The sequence below is a fragment of the Colius striatus genome, chromosome 5 (genome assembly GCF_028858725.1).
Source record: "Colius striatus isolate bColStr4 chromosome 5, bColStr4.1.hap1, whole genome shotgun sequence".
Classification (NCBI taxonomy): Eukaryota; Metazoa; Chordata; class Aves; order Coliiformes; family Coliidae; genus Colius; species Colius striatus.
Window position 1 is genome coordinate 43,208,040 of NC_084763.1, and position 23,175 is coordinate 43,231,214.

At 37.6% G+C, this 23,175-nt stretch overlaps 1 protein-coding gene across 1 annotated transcript in view; it reads right to left on the minus strand.

Moving 5' to 3' along the window:
* Positions 1-23,175, minus strand: part of PTPRN2 (protein tyrosine phosphatase receptor type N2) — a 656,903-nt gene that overhangs the window by 547,415 nt on the left and 86,313 nt on the right. The window lies entirely within an intron of this gene.

Consider the following 23,175-nt stretch of genomic DNA (forward strand, 5'->3'; position numbering starts at 1 on the left):
GAGCTATAACCATTCACTTTCTCAATATTAATGATTTTTTAAAACACAAATCACTGTAAATTTTTTTTCTCTTATTATCTGCACTAATAAACTGAAGTTGTTATTCTTGCTATTAAAAAACAACACAACAAGCAAACAGATACTGTCAAAATGGCAGAAACAGAATGTTGCTACTATACCTGGTTGGGGCTGACACAAGGAAGTAGTACAGGGTGATTCTGAAGACAAAGGTAAAATTTGTGAATGCAAGGTATCCTGGATGACTAATAGATTTTTAATTGGAAAAAAAACCAAACAAAACTATTTTTGTTATATGAGTTTGCCTGGATTAGACGGTTGGCTGAAAACTATAAGCTCAAAACCAGAAATCCAAAAATGTTTTCAGGCTGTCCAAATTCAAAGCCATGTTAACATTTCAAGAATCTCAGTTCTTATTATGAAATAACAACTTTATACCTTATTTGACTATATAGAAATTGTGTTGAAGGTACAAATCAAAACACTCAGAGGAAAGCAAAGTGTCAGCATACAATCTTTTCTACCAAAAAGATTTTTTAAAAGACAATGTGTTTAACTCTTTAAATTCTTCATAAAACTTGGCTAGACATCATGAAATTATAGTTTTCAAGTAACACCATTAGGGTTGTGAAACAGCCATTTCTGAATGTAAAACGAAACTAAATCTGATGGTAGTTTGTTTACACAAGTCGTAGGCATATATTTGTATGTTTAGGTACACTACTGAACAGCATTCTGTAGGTCTCTAATATGTTTTTGCATCAGCTACACACACACACAGCCCCCCCAAAAGAACATTGAGTACAAAGTAGAGGAGTACTAGCAAATCCTTTCTGTTAGCAGAATGCAGAAAGACATCAAGCTATTTATTTATATAAAAGCACATCAAATCAATGTGGGAATACCTTCAGCTTGTTCTGGCAGAAAAGGTCTTTCCAAGACCTGACAAGGGAGCTATGGGTGCAAAATACAGTAAAACAGCAAAGGTCATGAATTCTTCATGTAAAAGATGATGAAGTGAAGACTGGATTCTGGGAAGTGCAATTTCAATGTTTCCAGACTACAGGTGGGTAGAGAAATCACAAGCTCTTCAAAATAAATCATCTTGGAAATCAAGTAAGTAAGTAGGAATATAAAAATAATATGAGCACAGTGGGACAAAAAGTCAGAAAGATTAAATTATACCATATAAAATAAAAGAACAATTACAAAAGGACATGCTATAAAGACATAGAAATAGTATGAAAACAGTCAGAAAACAGATGGTTCAATCCTCCCCATTTTCTCTGTCTATGGTTGGTAGATCACCTGTCATGTCTCAGATGTTCAGATACAACAGTGGAGAAAAGTAACAAGGAGTAATGGTTTCCACCTGAAAGAGTAGATTTACATTAGATATGAGGAAATTTTTTACAATAGATATGAGGAATTTTTTTACAATGTGAAACATTGCAACAGATTGCTGTAGTAGTTTTGTCTGGGCCAGGTTTTTGGTAGCAGGGGGGCTACAGGGGTGGCTTCTTTAAACAAAGATCTGCCAAAAGCTTCCCATGTAGCCGATAGGGTTAATGCCAGTCAGTTCTAAGATGGATCCCACAGCTGATCCAGGCCTGGCCAGTTAGTGATTGGAGTAACACCTCTGTGAATAATGTATTTGAGAAGAAGTTTGCTGAGCAGTTGCTAGACTGCAGCAGGAACAGAGAGTGAGAATGTGAAAACATCTCTGCAGACGTGAAAACCGGGGCGGGGGGAGGAGGATGCTTACGCCCTGAAAGAAAGATTCCCCTGTGACCTGTGACAAAGACCATGGTGAGACAGCAGGGCCCCTGCAGTCCACATTGCCCACCAAGGTGCAGATATCCACTTGTAGCCCATGGAGGACCCCGTGCTGGAATGGGTGGATGCCTGAAGGAGGCTGTAACTCCATGGCAAGCCCATGCTGGAGCAAGTACCTGGGAGCCCATGGGGAGAGAGGAACCCATGTCAGAGCAGGTTTGCTGTCAGTACTTGTGATCCTGGGAGGGACTCAGGCTGGAGCAATCAGTACGTGAAGGACTGTTCTCCCAGTGGGTGACCCATGTTGGAGCAGTGTGTGAGGAGCTGCTGGAGCAGTTCATGAGCCCCTGGGAAGGACCCACATTGGAGAAGTTTGTAAGGGACTGTCTCACATGGGGAGGGACACTGTAGCAGTGGGAAATGTGAGGAGGTCTCCCCCTGAGAAAAAGCTGCGGCAAAGTTGATCTGTAATGAACTGACTGCAACTTCCATCCCTCATCCCCTGTGCTGCTTGGGGGGGACGGAAGGAAAGTCCCAGGAAGGAGGGGTAGGGAGAGGTGTTTTAAGATTCAGTTTTATTTATCATCTCCCTGTTCTTATGGTTTATTAATAAATCAAATCTTTTTTCTCCCCAAGTGGAGTCTGTTTTGCCTGTGACATTAGTTGCTGAGTGATCTCTCTGTCCTTATCTCGACACACAAACCGCTCATTATATTTCTCTCTCCCATATCCAGTTTAGGAGAAGGAGTGATATTATGACTTGGTGGAAACCTGGCAACTAGACAGGGCTAAACCACCACAGCTGCCCAGAAAAGTTGTTGATGTCTTATACCTGGAAACATTCAAGGTGAATTTGAACAGAACTCTGAGAAACCTGATCTAGTTGAAGATGTCCCTGCTGCCTGGGTGTGGGGGAGGTGGGTGTGTGGAACAGGTAACCTTTAAAAGATCCCTTCCAACTCATACTACTCTATGATTCTACAACAAGATTAATGTAAACTTTAGAAATATCTGTAAAATTTTCTGCATTATTTACCTGGGGGGGGGAAAAATGGAGTAAAGAAAAGGTAATATAACCTTAACCTGGTTCATCATATTTAGATTGTATAAAAATAGAGGGGTTGTTTTTCAATGATTAGTCAATGTATTGGATTTCTCTGGGGTTTCTTTACCACAAAAAAAAAAGTATACTGAAAAAAAGAACTGCATGTTGTTCAAGAGAATTATCAATAGATGACCATAAGAAAACATTCAAATTTGCTTCATTTTTCACTAGAAAGAGAACTGTATTAGGCAATTAATTACTACATGTTAGGCAAAAGAAGAAAATGGAAGCAAAAATTAGGTAATTATGCATTTAACCACATTCTACATTTTCAAATCACATGCCTAATGAAATCCATTCTTAGAAAGCACATCAGAGGAAATATAGAGCGCTTAGTACTCATGGGAAAGACATGTGGCTCAAAAAGGTTGGAAAAAGTAAACCAATATACCTATCTTCAGAATGAGAGAAAATTGAAAGTTCTGGGAAATGTGGACTACTTGGTTTAAGCTGAAGCCTCAGAAAAACACTGGAGCAAATAAAAAGCACCTAGAAGATAGGACAGATTAGATAAGTATTGTCATTATTTTTAAAGAACAGAATGATGAATCAAGTTGATTCTTCCCATATCAAGATAAAAGCCTTTCTATGAAGGGAGAAGTCAATAAATGTCTATGTGCATCTTAGCAGGGCTTTTGTTACTGTCTCACATGAAATTTTCATTGGCAGGTCTAGATGAACTCTCTTTAAAATGGGTAAAACTGTTTTGAAAATCATATTTAGACCCATCAGTGGATAACTGTCAAAACAGGATGTTGGCAAAGAATATTTCAATTCTGCAGAAGGTCTGTCCTGATTCTAGTAGTATTGAGTAATTTCATTAATCATTTAGATGATAGAACCCAGTGTATGCTTATTAAATGTGACATTTGTATGCACACAACACAGGGCCTGCAGCTTCTTTCAGGCCCCTAGAAAATTAGAATCAAAACAATCTTGACAAATTGGAAAAATGTTACATAAAAAAAAAAGACTTGATTCAGTAGGGAGAAACGTGAGATACTATACTTATACATAGGTAGAAATAATCAGCTGTACAAGATATGGAGAAGTTGCCATGGATAACACTTCCTAGATTTTGGAATTGTAACATTGATTCATGTTGAGTAATCTGTTATCATATCCTTATATGTTTTAGTAAAATAATACATACAGTTTTAAAACTCTATAGAGTCTAAATACATGCTTACACTTGATTTCAACAATGAACAGTAGATGCAAGGGAAATCTGGCTTTCTGCCTCAGTATCAAATTTCTGAAGCATCTTAGTCACATGTTATTAGACAGGAGATAGCTCTCAAAGACTTATGCTACATAGTACATATTCTTTTAGGACTCTTGGAGAGCTTAGAAAGGGCAGCTCTTCTCATCTGGGAATCCTTGTCTTTCTAACTCGTTTGAAGCCGGCCACAACACAGAGACAGGTCAAATAATGAAATTGAAGTTGTCTTCACTTTAGAGTTCGCATGTGGAAAAATATTAAGAGTGAGATAAGAAATTTAAATAACTTAGTAGGCTCTAGAACATATTTACAGATAAACATCTACAAACCTGGGTGACTTTAGTGAGTTTTGCACTAAAAAACAGACCTCATCTTTAATAAAAAGATAACAGGCATTATAATACTGAAGTCATACAAACACCTTTGAACTCTCTTACCACAAAAAGGTTCTTTAAAAAAAAAAAAAAGGTCTATATTTGGAGAATCAAAGAAGGTGCATAAAGTAATGCTAGTAAACTGTATTTTCCTCAGTGTCCTTAGAAGAAAAGTCTCCTGTGAGCCCCATACCACATTTATGCAGGAATGAAACTAACAATAAATGAGGCCAACATGAAAGTCTAAGCTGGTAGGTTTAAAACTTTATTCCAATTACAAGGTAGGACCGAACACTTGCAGTGAAGCCTCAAATTGCAGAAGCATTTCCCCAGCAGGGATGCAAATTGTACCATCTTAGTACTAGCTTGGTTCACTTCACTTTGAGCAAATTGAGGATTTCACTCTAGTTTTACTGCTAAGCTACATTTAAGGTTTGCCAATATACTGAGTTTGCGTAATATGCATTCTTAAGAGGCAGCTTTATCATTGTATCTCTTTTGTGGAGGAAGGGAAGGAAGAGAAACAGTTAATGTCAGATATTGTATTGTGTTTGCACTATGACAATTCCCTCTCAGAACTTCATATCTTGCATTTTTATGCATCTGCATATATCTTTATACATCTGGTACATAAAGTTATTTTCAGAAAAGTCCATCCATCAAAAAATCAAAACATTAGAAAATAACATTTTATTGTATGTCACCACCACACAAAATAGCTAAGAAACATTTAACAGCAGAACCTCATTCTGCTTTGACATTGCTTAAATGGGGATCTCTTGGATTACTCCAACAGAGCTATCAAATGACAGCTTTTAGGCCTGACACGCTAGTTCAGTCTAGTCATTGGAACTCAGACAGGTCCACTTATAGGATTGAGATTATACTGGTATGAGAAGGAATCTATACCTCTGTGAAATGCTACAGAAGTACATAAGCGGAATTCACAGATTTCCAAAATACAGTCTATATGGTTGGTTCATACTCTTACCAGCCTTAGATATCTTACCTAAGTTCTGATTTTTTTTTTTTTTCCTTAAGGGATAGTTATGAATTTATTCCATTACAAAAAAATATCAGGTTTGCATTAGGCAATCATATAATTATGTAAAACTATCAGTCCGGGATGAATCAATACCAAAACAAGGTCTGACAATCTCTTTGCACAAGCAAAAAGGGGAAGGAGTTACTAGTCATCTGGATGCAGCAATCTCTGTCGATACCAAATACAAAACTTAGTTTCTACCTTCACTGCAGCACTGCCATCCTCAAGTCACAAAATCTCAGGTTGACCAAACATGACTTCCTTTTGGTAAAACCATGTTGACTGCTCCTAATGACCCTCTTGTCCTTTAAATGCCTGCAGACAGCATCCAGAATAAGTTGTTCCATCACCTTTGCAGGGATGGAGGTGAGGCTGACTGGTCTGTAGTTACTCAGCTCCTCCTTCTTACCCTTTTTGAAGACTGGAGTGACATTTGCTTTCCTCCAGTCCTCAGGCACCTCTCCTATTCTCCACAACTTACTGAAGACTATAGAGAGTGGTTTAGCAATGACTTCCACCAGCTCCCTCAGCACCTGCAGGTGCATCCCATCAGCGCCTGTGGATTTATGCACATCCTGACTGCTCAACTCATCCTTAACCTAGTCCTCATCAACCAAACAAAACTCCTTTAACCTGACTTCCTCTGGAGTCTGGGGCTCCTGAGGTCAGTCTCCAGTAGTACAGAGAGAGGCAAAGAAGGCATTCAGTAACTCTGCCTTCTCTGTGTCATCCAAACAGAATATAGGCATATTTCCCACAGGAAGATCTTGAAACAAGAATAAATGCTTCCAGTTGGTTAGCTTTTATTTTTAAAACATCAACAAAATCTAAGAGATCAAAGATTTAAATAATCTTCCATATGACAAGCAAGTCAAAGTAGATCCCTCTTGTTACACTTATCATACTTATAAATACCTTTCTATCACTTCCAGGAAACATCCCTTACCTGAACTATTTTTTCTACCATAATTTTTTATTATTTCTGTAACGTCATTAATGATTACAACTTAATGTATATCTATGAGGTAATAGGATGGATTTTGACTTATGGTAGACTAAGGGGAGTGGCAAAAGTGATAAAACTTATTCTCCTCATTTCCACAATAAATATTCCTTCCAGCTGTCTACCTACAAAATTGTAATGTGCAAGATTCCTTAAGAGTGTAAAGCTTTTGCATGAAGCTTTACATCCATTGTTAAACCTGTGGATATAATGTGACAAAAGCTTTATAAATGTGTTAAATTTCCTCTTACAGAGAAATATCAAATACAAGCATATATAAGGACTTTTAAAAGCACCTTTTGATTATTTACTGGCCACATACAAGAAAATTCTCTACTTTTTATAACTTATGGCCTTTGGTAACTTTTAATCATACACACACATATATACTATCCCCACTCACACACAGAGCAATCTGAAATGACAGATGAATCATGAGGCCATATTGATTCCCTCTGCTATAATGCAACTCAGGAGTGAAGTACAGCATAGTTATTAGAGATGCTGCCCATTAATTTTTCGTTGCTTTACAAGTCCTTAATTATAACATATTAGCAGTGCATGCCTGAGTGAGCACTGCTCTAATTTGAAACTGAAACAATGCTCGAGTCCCACCGTGAGCAATATTAATTACAATTTCTCTTCTGTTTTCCCTGAACTCTCCTCCTGACATTTCCAGGTAAAAGTTAAATAAAAATGTATGTCAATATGTAAAAGCTAGCTGTCAGCAAATACATCATGTAACTGAAGTACTGGATGTTGAATGTCAATTTAAATGGTTTCCCTTTAGAAACTGTATTTGTCAATGCAATTTCATGTTATGGTCTTTATTAGAAACAATAATCATATCAGGCAGTCTTTGCACATTTGACAAGTTGATAATATCACAAAAGATATATGCATGCTTTCTGGGATATTAAGTACAATAACAAATAACAACTCGTTTGTGCATTTATTGATATTCCAACTAAAGTAAATAAAAAAGTGAAAACAAAAGTTTTCATTCTTAAACATATGAAATCAAGCTTGATATGTGAGATAAAGTAAAACATACAGCAGAAGAGGAATAATCATCCTTTTTGCAAAAATTCAGCATCTGGAAAAAGTACAGTATTTTGGGTTTAGATCTTTTAAGTCAAGTTGGTTGCTGGTATCAGCTTGGTATCAGTTTGTCTAGCTTATAAACTCTATATGCTGACCTGTAATTAAAATTGACTGGGTAAAGTATATTTCACATACTCTGCTATGCAACAAGCCCTTTTCTTGGGGAAGTAACTCTATTAGTGATGTTTACTTAAGTACATTTAAGACCATTCATTCTCAAGATTAAATATGTAGCAGAAATTACTATTAATCTGCATACAAGTATATTTCTCCAACATAATCTTAAAGATACCCGACGTTCGCACAAACCTATGTTCAAATTACTGCTATTTGGTACCTGTATAGTAGAGCCCACTACGTCCATTCCCGATGAAAATACTTCATGTGAAACACTGGTTGTGCTGAGCACACAAAACATTATTCCAACAGGAAAGAACTTGTCAAGAATGATAGCAAAAAATGCTCTTAACAAAGCTCATACTGTTGCAGCCAGGAAGCATCCAAATTGCAGTAGAATTGCACAAGTTGCAAGTCCGTCACAGTTCTGACAACAAACAGATTAAGCAAAGTCTGACTGTGAAATACTAAATTCACTGTTTTCTAGAAATGCCACGTATCTGATCTGTTTGCCTAGAGTTTTTTTTCATTCTGTCTTCTGGATCTTCATTTTTTTTCAGCTGGCTGGAGAAAAGTTCTCATAAATATTAAGAAACCATATCTTCTATCTACATTTTTCCCCATGTAAAGTATCATAATGCTACATATCGTGTTTCAAATACATATAAATCAACAGCAGCAGCTAATTGGTTTTTTATTATGAACTGAAACCTATTTGTTGTCTGACAGGCTAACCAGTTGTTTTTTTAACCAAGCACCCTTATGCAGAAAACATGTTGTTTGTAATATAAGTAATCTATTTGAAAATATAGGTGGCAGGGGGTATCAGAAAAGATCTTCTGATCATCTTTAGCAGGAGGCATTCAACTCATAATTAACTGCTCCCAGTATAATTTATTGGCAATACATTTTCAATCAACTTTTTAAGTGCATATTAAGTTAATGTAAAATGTAAAGAGCAAGAAACTGAGTTAATACAGAAATGTAGCTCAAGATCTGAGAAACATTCCCACAGTAGGTAGAAACAGAACATCATGTGTTACCTGCTATTAAGCATATACTCCAATTCCTTATAATTTAGGAAACTAAAAGAAGATTTCCCTCACTTCTCATGTCAAATATCTGCAAAGGATGCAAATTTATTACAGGCAGAAACACACACTGGCTCATCAATCCCAGCTGCAAGTTGTCACAAAATCAGCTTGCAATTCTAGCTTTGGCTAAGATGACAACTATTATTAAACTACAGGTGGTTGAACTTCCATTTATCTTTCATTAGGAGATGAATATAACCCATGACTACTTACACTCACCTTCCTGAGAGATATAGGGATGTGGTCATCTGCAATCCCCAAGATAGAAGAGCTGGCTTTGTCCTAGCCTGGTACAATTCCAGCTTTTGTGGTCTCACCTGGCCTTTTACTCAAGTCCCAAGTGCAAGATTGTGGTTTTGTGTTCAGTGGCTTCAAAGCAGCCACATCCTCAGCTGGTTTAACAAGGTAAAACATTATCAACTACAGCAAAGGAAGGAGAAAATGCAATGCCTAAAGACTCAATGGAAGTGATTTTTTTATTTTTTGGTTTTTTAATTTTAAACATGATCAGGTAGAGATTTCTAAATAGATCTTGATACAGCACCAATCAAGTTCCAGTGGAACTATACCAGTAGCAGAGTTTAGGTTTTTCTCATTGGGAGGGCTATTTTTTGCTTTATCTCTCCATTTTAAAGGCAAAGGTTTACGTAGCAGAGCAGATTCTTGGCAGATGACACCAAGGGGCAGAGCTCAATTTTCTCCTGCTTGGACTTACCCCAAAAAGGTTGCTGAATTCCTAGGAGTGGATAGCAATGATTTGGACCTTCATGTAATGCAATTTCTTTTCTGTTTTCAGACTACTGATGGAATAACACTACTAATGTACAGAGTATTGTAAAACAAAAGCCAAACTGAAACTAAAGTCACACCTTAAAATAAAAAGTAGACCTCATTCACTTGAATCAATAAACCCAGAACTTAATGGAGTATGACATTCTATTAATTACTCCTGGTAAGACAAAGGGAAATGTTTTATGAAGTAGCATTTCAAGAACTGCAGTTACAATACTAGAAATGGTCCTTAACATCCTTTGAAAAAGGGTGGGAGTGCAGTTGAGGGAAGGAAAATATCAAAACTAAACAGAAGTTTTGGTTAATGCTGTGGCAAACACCTATGGAGAGTTGAGACAGTAAGTTCAACAGATAACTGTTGCAAGCACATAAAGTTAAATCCAGACACTTTCAAAAGATGAAATTATTTAGGCCAGCCAGAAATATCAAACAGCTTTCCACAAAATGCTTCATTATTTGCACAACAAATTTTCAACAAACCCACTTAAAAGTAGCTGAAATTCCCACAATACTGATGCAAATGTATTCAGAGATGATAAAGCCCAATGATTCATAAACAAGTGTGCTACTAGGTGTCTTAATTGCTGCCCTTTAACTAAAACAAGGCTTTTGAACCAGCTGTGTGCATTCATCAATATCCAAATTGGTCTGCTGAGCAATCCCAAGATAAGGCAGTGTTCTGGTCAAGAATAAATTTTAACATGGTATGTGGAACCTTTCTCCATCATCAAATGTCCTCATACTTACTAACATTAGATCAGTGAAAGTCACCTGGGAATAAATGAAAACTTCATCACAGAAGCACTGTGCATGGTCACTAAAAGGAAAATATATTTCCTTTCCTAGCTTTACATAGTTCATTTAAAGAGTATCACCCAATGCATCGTGTACTTGTGTTAAGGGCAGGAGATAGTAGCAGAAAATAAAACTAGTATTTATGGTAAAACATAAAATAGACTGGAAAAGATAAGGATAACCTCAGGATAAATAAAGCCTACGCCACAAAGTAAAATCCACTCCTCCTCAGGGGGACTATTTTAATTGTTAAACCATTCTTAACCTGAATTTCGTACAAAAATTAGAATTACATATCAGACTACCACTCGATTAATAACATTTTCACTACAAATCTCTAGTGGAAATCTGGGTTACAAAACTAAAACTTCTGAAAGGCTGCAGAATGCTTATGATCCCAAAATACAATAGTGACTTGCAGCGTACCAGCAATGCTCAAACCAGTCACATAAGTACCAGTAAAGTCCTCTGTTTTTCTGCTGTATGATCCCCACTTCCCATCATTCTTGGTAGCATACTGGAACTGTCATACTGGAACTGACAAACCAGGAGGCCAGTGTACTCAGTGTGTTGAAAGCACCAACTAGAACTAAATCCTCAAAGAGAGAGCATACTTAGTATCTTTATAAAAAGTAGCTCTTGGCTAGTAGGAACTGTGAGAGAGTTACACACACGCCCATACACACACCTATACATCCATCACCACCACCTGCCACCTCCCCCCCCCCCCCAACCACAACCTAATGACTAGTACTTGTGCTCAGAAAATGGGAAATCTAAGTTCTTCAGACTACAGAGCATTCACTTCCTTATCTGCCATTCCACAGGATAGTCACTAGTTATTAGGCTTTAAGACAGGCCAAAACAACTGTCCTTGTTGCTGAAGCCAAACCAATAAATAAAAAAGCAGTGCGGAGCCAGAAAGAAAGCAAAAGGAAAAGCATGACTCTGCACCCTATTAAGATATTCAAATAGAGAGAGAGCAATTATCATTTCCAGCTTCTGCTCCCAAGATTGTTAATGCATTGCATGTTAAGTAGCTATTCAGGGAAAATTTGACATAATCATGAGAGCAGGACTCAATCACAGCATAACTACAAGGGTACAATTCTGACCTCTCTTGTCCTCTTTTTCCAGCTCTGCAAATCTTGTTGTCTTTTGTATACAATGGCTTCAGCAAAAGAAATTCTGTCTTTGCTCCATGCAGTCTGTAGCTTAGTGATTATTGTGCTGCCCCTAGGAGCTGATAAGATATTTGACTGTATTTGTGAGTGTTCCTGCTGGCACTTTTTAAACTGTTGGTATGTCTAATCAACTAATAATCATTAGAGAAGAAGGGAAGGGTGTAAGGCGACAGCTACCAGTGCCAGCAAAGATCTGTCCTCCCTGGCTTCCTGTGGCTCAGATCCTTGGCCAAGACTCCATGGTGTTTAGTCATTCACCTGCCCAACGTGACTGGTACTTGCTTTACCTAATTAGAACAAGTTTCCTTCTCAGGGGGTAGGTTTTTCGATTTCCCTTTCAAACAATCAAAGGAAGGGGACAGCAATTATCCCAAGGAGTGCTGACTGCATCAGGTACTTTGTACCTGCCAGTCCTTTTGTTTTCCCTGCCATTACCAGAAACTGGCTATTATCCAAACCAGCATGGATAGTACTCATGTGGTTAAAGGTAGGTCTCATGTACAGAGCAGACCTAGTCATCCTATCCACTCTTTTGCAGAGCTGTAGCCAAGAGAACAATTTCTCTCCTGTTACAAAAAAAGATCTAAAGCATGTTAGATCAGTTGTCACCTAAAACCACCTATTTCACTTTCAACTATATGGGAACCTTTGGGCAACCAGCTCAGAGACCGACATCCAAACTGCAAAGATCTAACTTTAATCCTGATGAATCCCCCTCCACATGTCTCTGAAGCAGAGCTTTCTCGGACTTCATTCTTTGGCCTCCCATATGCTGGCATGAACATGCTGCCCCCAGTCCTGCTTTGGGACAAAGGAGAAGACAACCCGAACACAAAGGATTATTTCATAGTGTTTTGGGTAGATTTCAACTTCAGTAAGTATTGCATCAAGGCTTATAAACTTAGAGGTTCTTTTTCTGTATCTCACTCTCAACTCACTAGTTTAAATAGTAAACTAAAGTAGCTCATCATCAGAACAGTCCAAGCACTTACTAGAAATCTGCAGTATAACTATAAACTTAAATCCATACACAGTTTACAAAGGAAAAACAGAGAACATGGTTCACCCATTAGATGTAATGAAAAATTGCAAAACTAGTGATTGGCTTTTGAAAAGGAAATTAAACACATGGACACCTACTTTGTTTATTGTGAGATAAGATGTTTTTCAAATTCAAATGTCAGATTGCACCTTGTTGATACCATCAATGTTCTGGAAGAACATTCTCTTCAGAGACAATTTCTTTTCAGAAAGAAGTGTAATTGGACAGACTAGGCTAGGAATGACTACCATAGATAACATGCATAGTAAAAGGTCTAAGAAAGCTGAAATAAACCCATAAATTATTCTGAGACAAAATTAAAGCAAAAGAGATTAGTTAAGAAACCTGACCAGAATGCCTTCAAAAGTGAGGAACTAGACTGCTATCCATGAAAAAGATATTCCCTACAAAGGAAGCCGTGAACTAAGAATGAATTTATTAAGTGACCCAGGATCATTTTCTCTCAGTCTCTCTCAAACCTTCTGTGCTCGAGACATTTTAATGAAAATCTTCCTCCACCTGCAATATTATAAAGTGCAGCTGCAGAGCTGTAGTAATGACAAGGCTATGATGAATACAACAGTTCCTGCACTAGGAATTGGGTTATTTAGATCTGAGGTGGTCAGATCCGATTAAGGCCACATTAAAAATATTAGCAATGGCTCGAGCACCATGGTGATAGGCTGTGTCCCCCCAGAAGCATGTAGCTCAGAAACAGGCCAGCAACAGTGCAGTGCAGGATCTGTCTGGTCCATAATTATACTCCAGATGTCCTTTAGTGTATTTACCTTTATTCCTGAACTGCAGTCTTTGTGCCCCTCTGGGCTGATATAGCAAGTGACCCAAACTGCTCCATGGCTTTATAAAAATTGAGCAGCCAGAGTTCAGGACAGAAGATATCATTTGGCTAGTTAACCCAACTGTTCACATCTCTTAGCTTCATTCCTCTGTTTGTATCAACTTCCCAGTGCTGCAGGAAAACACATTCAACTAGAAATACATTTAAAAAAAAAAAAAAACCAAGACAGACAATCAGGCTTACCTGAAGACAAGCAACAAAATCTCTTTACCTACATTCAGTTTTTGCTCAATAGCTCATATTAAGACTGACTTCCTTCTTCAGAGAGGTCTTAGTACATGGTGTTTACTGAACATTAAAATACTATCACACTGCAGTCACAATATTCTTTGAGAAACTGAACAAATTGAGTGTCATGCGCCTTAACAGCTGTTTTTCAAACCTAAAATCCTTTCAGTTACTCTCTTCTGTCTCCATTCCAATTTTTGACAATAACTTTAAACACTGGCATGACAGTTTTATGCAACATTCTTATAGTGCCCTTACCATTAGGCTTGATGGAAGTTAGATCAAAGCCAACCCCTCCCACCCCAAGTTACTCTTTGTTCTCACACCATGAATTACATTAACCTTTCTTGCCATAATACCAGAGTAAAAACCTCTATCAAGTTTTTATGCACCTATATCCGTTACTGAGGAGCTGCCTGGGAGACTGTCCTCTCCTGTTTTGCATAGCAGGCATGTCCCCTTCTAGAAATACATTTTATATTTGGGTGTAGCCAAACTATTTGTGCTTGAAAGCACAGAAACAGCCATGTTTTCATCAAAAAACTTTCTCTCCACTTCTTGTGTCATTCACAAATTTATTTTTAGGTAAGAAATTATGTCTTTCTTCCTAAATTTTTAAAACAGAATAAAGCTTTGCAAAGCTGAATAAAGTCCTACTTTAAAATCCAGTTCATGACTAGTTTGATATTGGTCAACTCTATCTGAGAACAGAGCCGAATCAAGGCATGTTCCTATTTTCTTTGCTAGTTCTACTGCAAAATCTTTTATCACGTTATTTTTAACAAAGAGATATACATATCTATTTGTCAAATGAATTTATATCATGGTTAGATTTTCAATAGTTATACCAGATCCATGCCCTTAAATCTCTTAAGGAATTGTTATTCCCAGAATAACAACAGAGACATTTCAGATGTTTTGGGTTTTTTCCTTCACAAGAGATGTTGGAAGGCAAGAGAGAGCACAGAACTCAAGAGAATAATTACATTCTGCATTACTGGAAAGATTATTTGAATATATTAATGAAGTCAAGTATATGTGATTAGTATTTTAATTTAAGCTAATTTAATTAACATTTAATACAAATACATTAAAAGAAGCCAAAATTAAGAAAAATCAACAGAAGCTATATAGACACGCATTCTAGTTTTAACAATTGTATACCCACATGAATGTATTCAGCACCCTAGATATTACATTGTTATTATTTAATTTTGTTTATTCTTTCCACAGTCTCCCAGTCCCTGTCCTTTTGTTCTCTATGCCCATTGGAAGTGGACAAGGAAGCTCATTTCTCTTCTGCTTGTATTGCATCTACTATGTGACTGGAGTTCCTACCCACTGTATCTATATAAAGAGTGAAAACATGCAAGTGTGCAGAACATGGAAAATGTGTTGATTATTCACATGAAAATGTACTATACCTGCAGATTAGTATGTTTACTATACTATTCAATTAAAAAACAAATGAGTTCAAGTCCAGCTTTGTGTTCCTTACAATCTATGTTGCAATTACAGATCTAGTTAGCTTCCTAATTTGCTTTCTGAGAACTTAAACTAATGCTTAACTTTAATTTAGGTGCCAATTCCATTGCAGATGTTCAGCATGCTGCTTGGTTAAAGGATTTGCAATTACATTCTGTAATTCTACATTCTGTAGATTTGTTTTTAACTGTCAGCTCTATTATCAATAAAGCAGAACTAAGCTCTGGCTCAGTGTCATCCCTGCTCCCTTGAGTTATGCATGAACCTAGGCATTTTACTGTATGTTTGATAAGAAAAAAGGCTACAATATGGGAGCTTAAGTCATTGAAAATGGAAGGATAAGTTAAAAAGGTTTTTTTTTTTTTTTTAATCTGAGCTTTTTTACCTTAATGAACATACCTTTTTCCTAGATATGCATATGTATACGTTTATATTTGTTGAGGGTTTGGGTTGTTTTTGTTTGTTTCCCATGCCTGGTCATTCAATATGCAAAGCTTGCTAAATATAATGATGTTACGTCACATCTGAATTTCTTTCCATTGCCAGAAAACAATCTCTGACAAAAAACAAAAACAACAAAACAAAAAAAACACCTCCCAAAAAAATACCAGGAAGAAAAAAGTCTGGCCATTTACTCAGAAGAGGCCTGCCTGGGGATTGCTGCCTCCAGCACTACGAAAAAAAATATTTAAGTTATTATAGGCTTAATTTCAGAAAAGCACAAGTAACTCCAAAGAAGCTTTATGGCTACCATCCTGTAAACAACTGCCAAGATTTATCATTTTTCGGAAGTGGTGCCTTATCCTATTGTGAAGTGGCTCAGAGTCTACCAATGGTATGAAGAGTTTAAGGCCTTGCACAGCTGGGCATTTTCCAGACCCACAGACCAGGACTTCGAGTTTTTTATTGTATTATTATATTGGAGCTTAAAGACTTATAATATTAAGACTTTTTGTTTATGGCAAAGTGAGCTAATGAGCACTGTCCAGCCTTTAAGGGACAGAAACAATCACTCCCACAAATATGTAATGTAAAAATCCCAACTGGAATAGAGTTGTGGGTAAGAGTGAGATCAGCAAAAGTCTGGACAGAAACTGGTCTGTTGTTTCATTCCCAGCATGCACCTCTACACAGTATCCTGAACCCTTTTTGATAAGCTGCCCTGGAAACTGTCTTAAAGTCAAATGAAGCCATAAAATCCAGTGTAAAGATACATATTTACCTACTCCAGTCCTACTGAAGCCTCACTTTCAGGGCCATTTTGTTGCCTAAACTCTGGACAAGCTGCAATCCACGGAAGTTCCAGTTCTCAACTAGAACTTACATCTTTACAAGTCTATTCATTATAAGAGAAAAGGATTTAGCTAAGCAGCTACACACCTCCTACACAGCACACCTTACAGTGAGTCAACCATACCAAAATGGTTATGTAATTTAATTACACCTTTGGATAAACTCTTTAAATAAAATCAGGATGTGCTTTTAGAGATTGGAAGCCCCATAAAGCCTTCAAAGCAGTGTCACAAATCCAAAACTCATTACACAGATAGCACATATTGTTTTGTCTTCTTCCAGGACTAAGACTTATGAGGTGAGGAATTTCAAAAGAATTCCATTTATGTATCTTCCATTTTCCATACCTAACCCCAAATCTTAAAAAAAACCCCACCCCATCTAAAAGTCTATTTCTAGCAAATATTAAGTATCCACATTCTCTCAGAATAGAGTAAGTTTAACCCAATACCTTGTTTATCAACAAAAAAGCTCAGTTGTTGCATAACAGCTAGATGTCATTTTTATGCATGCTTTCCATTTCAATTTATAAAATCAGTTTTATAGAAATGCACTTTTTATTGGAAATAGGTAGATTTACTTTTTTTAATACTACAACTACTTATTCACTAATGCCAAAGTTAAAAGGACAAGTTTACTCTGGGAAGAATGCAGTCCAGTTAAAATACATCATTATTACAGACAAGTGTGAGCTCTTCCACATGTCCCCAACTAAAATTGTGGTTTAGGTTCCTGATTGCAACTCAGTTAAGAAAAGATGGTAAAGATTTGATTAATTACACCCCGTGAAAAAAAAGAAAACCCACCAACCTGCACTAATTTAATTTTGACCCTTCATTCATTTATAGTATTAAGTTTTTTAAGAGAAAAAATAACCATTTAAAAATCCACACTTTGCCTAGCAACACATGAACCACAACGCAGATGACAAGTTCATTGAACTCCATTATTTCAAAATTAGGCTGCAGAATTGCGAGAGTAGAGGCTACAGCAAAGACCCCTCTGCAGTGAGAGACAGACAAACTGAAATGCCTAAAAAGTGGGGGGAAATAAAGTTCTGGAGCTGAGCTAATAAGGAAGCTGCTTTGCATCATAAGAGAGGGAAAAAAAGAGAGGGACTGTCCCTTAGACAGTCTGCTGTGGATGCCTTTCTCACAAAATTATGCAGGCATGTTACTTATCCATCAGGAAGACTTACTGAAACCCAAGCAGATCTAAAACAACTCTTAAACCAAGCAAATCCACAGATCTGGCACAAGGAAACCAGCGGGTGCTTGTAGCTGAGGAGGGAGAAGAGATGGGAATCACTCCATGGTGATCTGGATGGCTTAACCATAGTAAACTGCACCCTAAAATTCACCTCTGAGAAGACTTACTTAGGTCAACTAATTGTGGAGATAAGATGCTGAGGGATGTGGTTTAGTGGTGGGCTTGGCAGTGTGAGGTTAGTGTTTGGACTCAATCTTAAAGGTCTTTTCTGGCCAAACAATTACATGATTTAAAACAGCTCCAATTTTAGACACACCATGCAGCTGTGACAGTTGCCTTTCCAATAGGTGTTTTCATCACCAAGCTAAGGAATTTTGAGATCTGCACAGATCTGTTTTCATGTATTAATATTCTCCTTCCCACTCTCTCCAGTAAACAGAAGCCAAAGACTTAGGTGATTAAATGATTTATAATCCTCAGAGGTACACCCATTCATGAAGCAAGACGGGAATTTGGAAGATGGGAACACCACCTGTGAGGCATTTACATTTAGTTCAGAAGTGTTATTCTGCTAAAAGAGCAAGCATTGCAAATTAAAGCATTGACTACATTAGATGGTAATATGACTGCTATTGCCTCTCAAAGCATTTCTCAGAAACACAAAATTACACCTAAAAATTCTATCTGCAATGTCAAGCACCTAAGAATAGCACTTACAAAGGTTACACTGCTAAAGCCAGTTCTTTGTACCCGTGTGCTGTAACAGAGTATTTTATCCCTGTAACTTTCTCCATTCACAGTATAGTTGAAAGCTCAATAAAAACTTCTGTGAATTCAGGTATTACTTCCTCTTGAATTCCCACTATAGCATCTAAGATAGAGATACAGCCATAAATAAGCATGTATAAGTAGAGGATAAAACACCCATAGCTTTCGCAGTAAATATTCTCCTGCAGCTCTGTATGTGATTTCAGTTGGCTATCTAATGATTATGACACTGTATCTGATGGTAAGATATATACTTGGCATAACTTTGTGCTGGCATGCACCCAAACAATACACAGGCATGCCAGAAACCTGTCCTGTTACATACTTGTACTTGTATGAATTAAGTAACTCATTTCTGTACTATATTTGTGCTCTCCTAGCAACTGATTTCTAGTCAGAGAACTGAATTTTGATCTCTAGCACTGCACACAGCTAATAAAAAAGCATCAAATTGAACCCTCTCCTCAAAACCTGAAAACCCAATTACTACATCAGGACATCAAGATGAACAAACCTTCCCTGCTCAGCAGGACATCCCTTGGCTTTCCCAAATCCAACTGTGAGCAGATAAAAGGAAAATAATGCATAAAAAGGGTCAGGCACAAATGACCTGAAACCCTTCTGAATCCACTCCTCAATACTATGACATACCAGTCACAGCTCATCATCTATTTTTCCAATTCTTTTGGCAAGGCAGTTCCTTGCCTGTAAGCTGGTGCCTTCTACAGGACTTGCTGCTCCTCAGGAAAGGTGCTGCACAGTCACAATGACTGGACAGCCAGCTCATCCAGGGATGTTAAAAGTGAGTTCATCGTGCCCAAAACTTTCAGCCTAAGATTTACTTTTCAGTCTCCTAGCCTTTCTCTGGCATAAGTACAAAATATTTTCATACCATCTGCTCATCTATGATATAAGCAGGGTCAGCACAATGTTATATCAAAGTAATTTAAACCTATTCATGCTGACTTACCAATAAATAACACATCAGTACTAAAATGAAACTATCTACAGACTTCCTAAGATGTCTCAATTACCAAGGGGCTTCCCCTGCTATACAGCATGTGTAACTGTCAATCACATTATGTAATGAAAGGGCTTACCAGCTACTACTTGCTCCAGTTACCAATGAAGCATAAAAAACTTAAGGCTATTTACACTATCATTACGCTGTAGCAATCCTGGCTTTAAGAACCCAGCTCCACAGGCACCTTCTAACAGGTTGCTTTTCAGTGGAAAACACAAACAAACAAAAATCCCAGATAAAACAGTCTTCTCTTTAATAACTGAATCAAGATGCTGTATAAGTTTTGGGGAGAGGGGGTTGGTTTGTTGTGGTTTTAAAACTTGAGTTTCAACATTCCCTTTTGAAATTTCAGGAATTACCTCATGTCTCAGACTATGAATTCTGCTTTCTGATCAGCCCTACTTCTCATCACATTTTAATGACATTCACAGGGCATCTCTGGATCCTCGGCTGTGGCTTCTGTATGATCCACTCTTGCACTTGTTTCTGAGGGACACCTGCCTCAGCAGGGTAAAAGAGGGAGAGGTTGATGAACAGTCAAGACAGAAAGCTGCATAATCGCAGAAAAAGGTCAGAACTCAAGGAGGGACTAAGGCAATGGAACAGGAGGAGAGAGTAATTCATTCTGGGGGAGAACAGACTGTCTGCTATTTTAAATTTCATAGGAAGTTAATTTCCTCTCAAAATTAATTTTTTTTTGCAACACAACAGTATTGCTACACTGACTCCCTTTCAACAAAAGTAGTCCTCATAGTACAAAACAAATAAAAATCAAAACCCACTAAATAATTGTGTTGCAAAACATTGCATTTTGCTGAAACATTTCATTTCCCCTCTACTACTGCCCAGAAAAATATTATAAACTGTAAATCTATGGAAAGTGCAATCTCTTAAATATGGGTAAAAAATTTTAGCATTTTTAGAGTTTCTCTACTTCTATTTGCAACTATTTCTCATATAAAATAAAACGTAATATCTTGATTATACAAGGCTGTGTGCTGCCTGTTACTAAGCAAGGATTAGCAGATTCTTAAAATAGAGCTTTCATATATTCAAAACATTTAAAACAAAAGTGTTGACAGACCCTTAACAGTAGTACCCCTAAAAATCTCTCATATAAATTCATCTGTTTATTAGGAATGGCATACAATAAGCAGGTCAGAGAACTGAACAGTAAACAGGGTAGCTCTGCTGCTGCAGCTACTCCCCAGACAATACTCTCATCACATACAGGATCATTATTCTATATATACATATATATTTATTAGAAAATAAGTCATTTTAGCTGTACATTTTGCAGATAGCAAGTACTGCTATAATTTCTCTTTTAAAATACGTTTGTTAAAGCTATACTCTTGAACATAAACACTGTATACCCTCTAGATTTTTCTGAAAATAGAACCTTCCTTACTTCTGCATCTCTAATTGCATCGTAGCAAAATAAACCTGCATACATACAGAAGAAGGGAAGAAGGATCAGAACTGTCCCCCAAAAGGGACATAATGGTTGACTGATTATCAGTAGTTATGGTCCAAATTATGCTCCCAAAGCACAATCAGCAAGTCTTATTTGCAGATTTTCAGCTTCATGTTTAAATAAAGAGAAGAAAAATACCACTTCTGCTCCGTTCTTAACTGAAAGGCCCCAGGGAAAAACATTCCACACAGCTACAATGGCTTCATGCTGTGGGCACATCTCCAGCCACAGCAGAATTTCACAAAGCCATATCACAGGCTTGGCAGGGACCATCCATGGCTGTCAGAAGTCTCCCACCAGCAGCACAGCCTCGGGCACAACCCAGAAGAATTTCACTAGCCAAATTCATGCCTGCAGCCACAAGACTCCCCAGCACAAAGTCAGCCCTGCCCAGCAATTACACTACCACTTCCAAGCTGTAATTCGGGGCTTCCGCTAGGTCAAGAGGAGATAAAGACCTTTCCCTCAGAGCAGAAATGAAGATTGTGCTTCTACTTATGGATTTTCTGATCATCTGAGAAGAGATCCTTAGTAAGATATGAAGTTATCTGAAGGGCAGGACGCACTCTTTAAGCTGGGTTTAAATCTCAGTATCATGGTAGCTCTGTGCTCATGGATTTTGGAGGTTAGCATCTAGGACTGTACAAAATGGCCTCTGAAAGATCATTTTCTCTTTGCACAAAGGACACCTGACCAACATAAACATGCCTCTGGCCAAGCAGAAGATACAGCCCGGCTTAACAATCATCTTATTCCACCATCTCTCCATGCATACTGAAGACTGAAAGCCTGGGGGAACACCTTGCTCCTTTCTGCCACCTGTTTAGTAGCATATGTTTCCTGGCATACAACACAATCTTCCTGAATGCACCAAAGAGACTTCAGCTGGACCGATGGTATTCTTGGGATGAAAGCAAGAGGCACACACCAAGGGTTAGACAGGTTTTCATAAGGTGCACATCTAGTCTGACTGCAGTGCAACAGGCAATCTTTTCCATCCTAATGACTACACAGCCTACACAAAACAGGACCCTTGTGGGGTACCAGGTAGAAAGAAGAACTCCCATCATCCTTGTCAGCATCACTCACAGACACTCTGAACCAGACAATTCAGCCACAACTGTCCGGGAACAGAAAAGGGTAAGCGCTTTGTTTTTCACATTAGCTATATTTCTGACTCCTGAGACGAGCCAGGTTACCTGCTTTTGGTGATGAATATGCCAGGGAGGCTGGGGAAGAAGCATCTCTAGTCTCAAACAAGGTTTAAGACTTCAAAGGAGTATTCTGGCCACAATAGCACAAACAAGGCAGACTTGGCAGTTCTATCTGCTGGGGCCATGCCCAAGAACATAGTATCTTATTATTCAAGTAACAGCTTCTTTTAAGCATGTGAGTTTTGAAAACTTGTAGAAACGATATCACAGGTGTGGATAAACATAATTTTAACTTTTCTTATTCATAGTAGAAGAACATCTCAGCATGAATTTTAAGATGTTTTTGACCATGTTTATGTTGCTTTCAGGTACACATAAACGTTGCTGTAATACAGGTAGCATGCCACAAAGAAAAAATAATCCCATTTTAACAAGTTACTTCAAAGACATTAGAAAACTTACAGTTCTTTTCCTGACATAACAGTGGCCTCACTAAGAGAGCCGAAATACTTTTAAACAATAAAGTATCAGTCACTGCTGCCATTTGTTGATGCTGAATAATTCTAAACAGCAAAGACTTGCAAAGTTGTAAGTGTTCACATAGAAACAGTGCAAGTTTTGCCATCTTGAATTACTTTTCTAAGCATTGATATTTTTGTTCTTTCTTCTCTACTGTAGCTGTCAGCTCTATCAGATTCTCTGAATCTTCTGCAGCTATGATTTGCTACCTCCACTATTACCAAAACCAGTCCTCAATCCATCCACTTTCCACATCCCATTACATTATTACTCCTTGTTATTGCACACCAATTTCACTGATCCTCTCTCATTCTCTGATAACTAATTTTAATGGGAAAAGGTATATGGCTGAATATATGGCATATTAACTAGTATTTCTAGCACTCTCAGACTTATCTCAGGCAAAACAATTTCTTTGGATTTCCTTTCCACCATGCATAATGCCACTACATCTGATTATTCAACTGTCTCACAGGAAAAAAATGAAA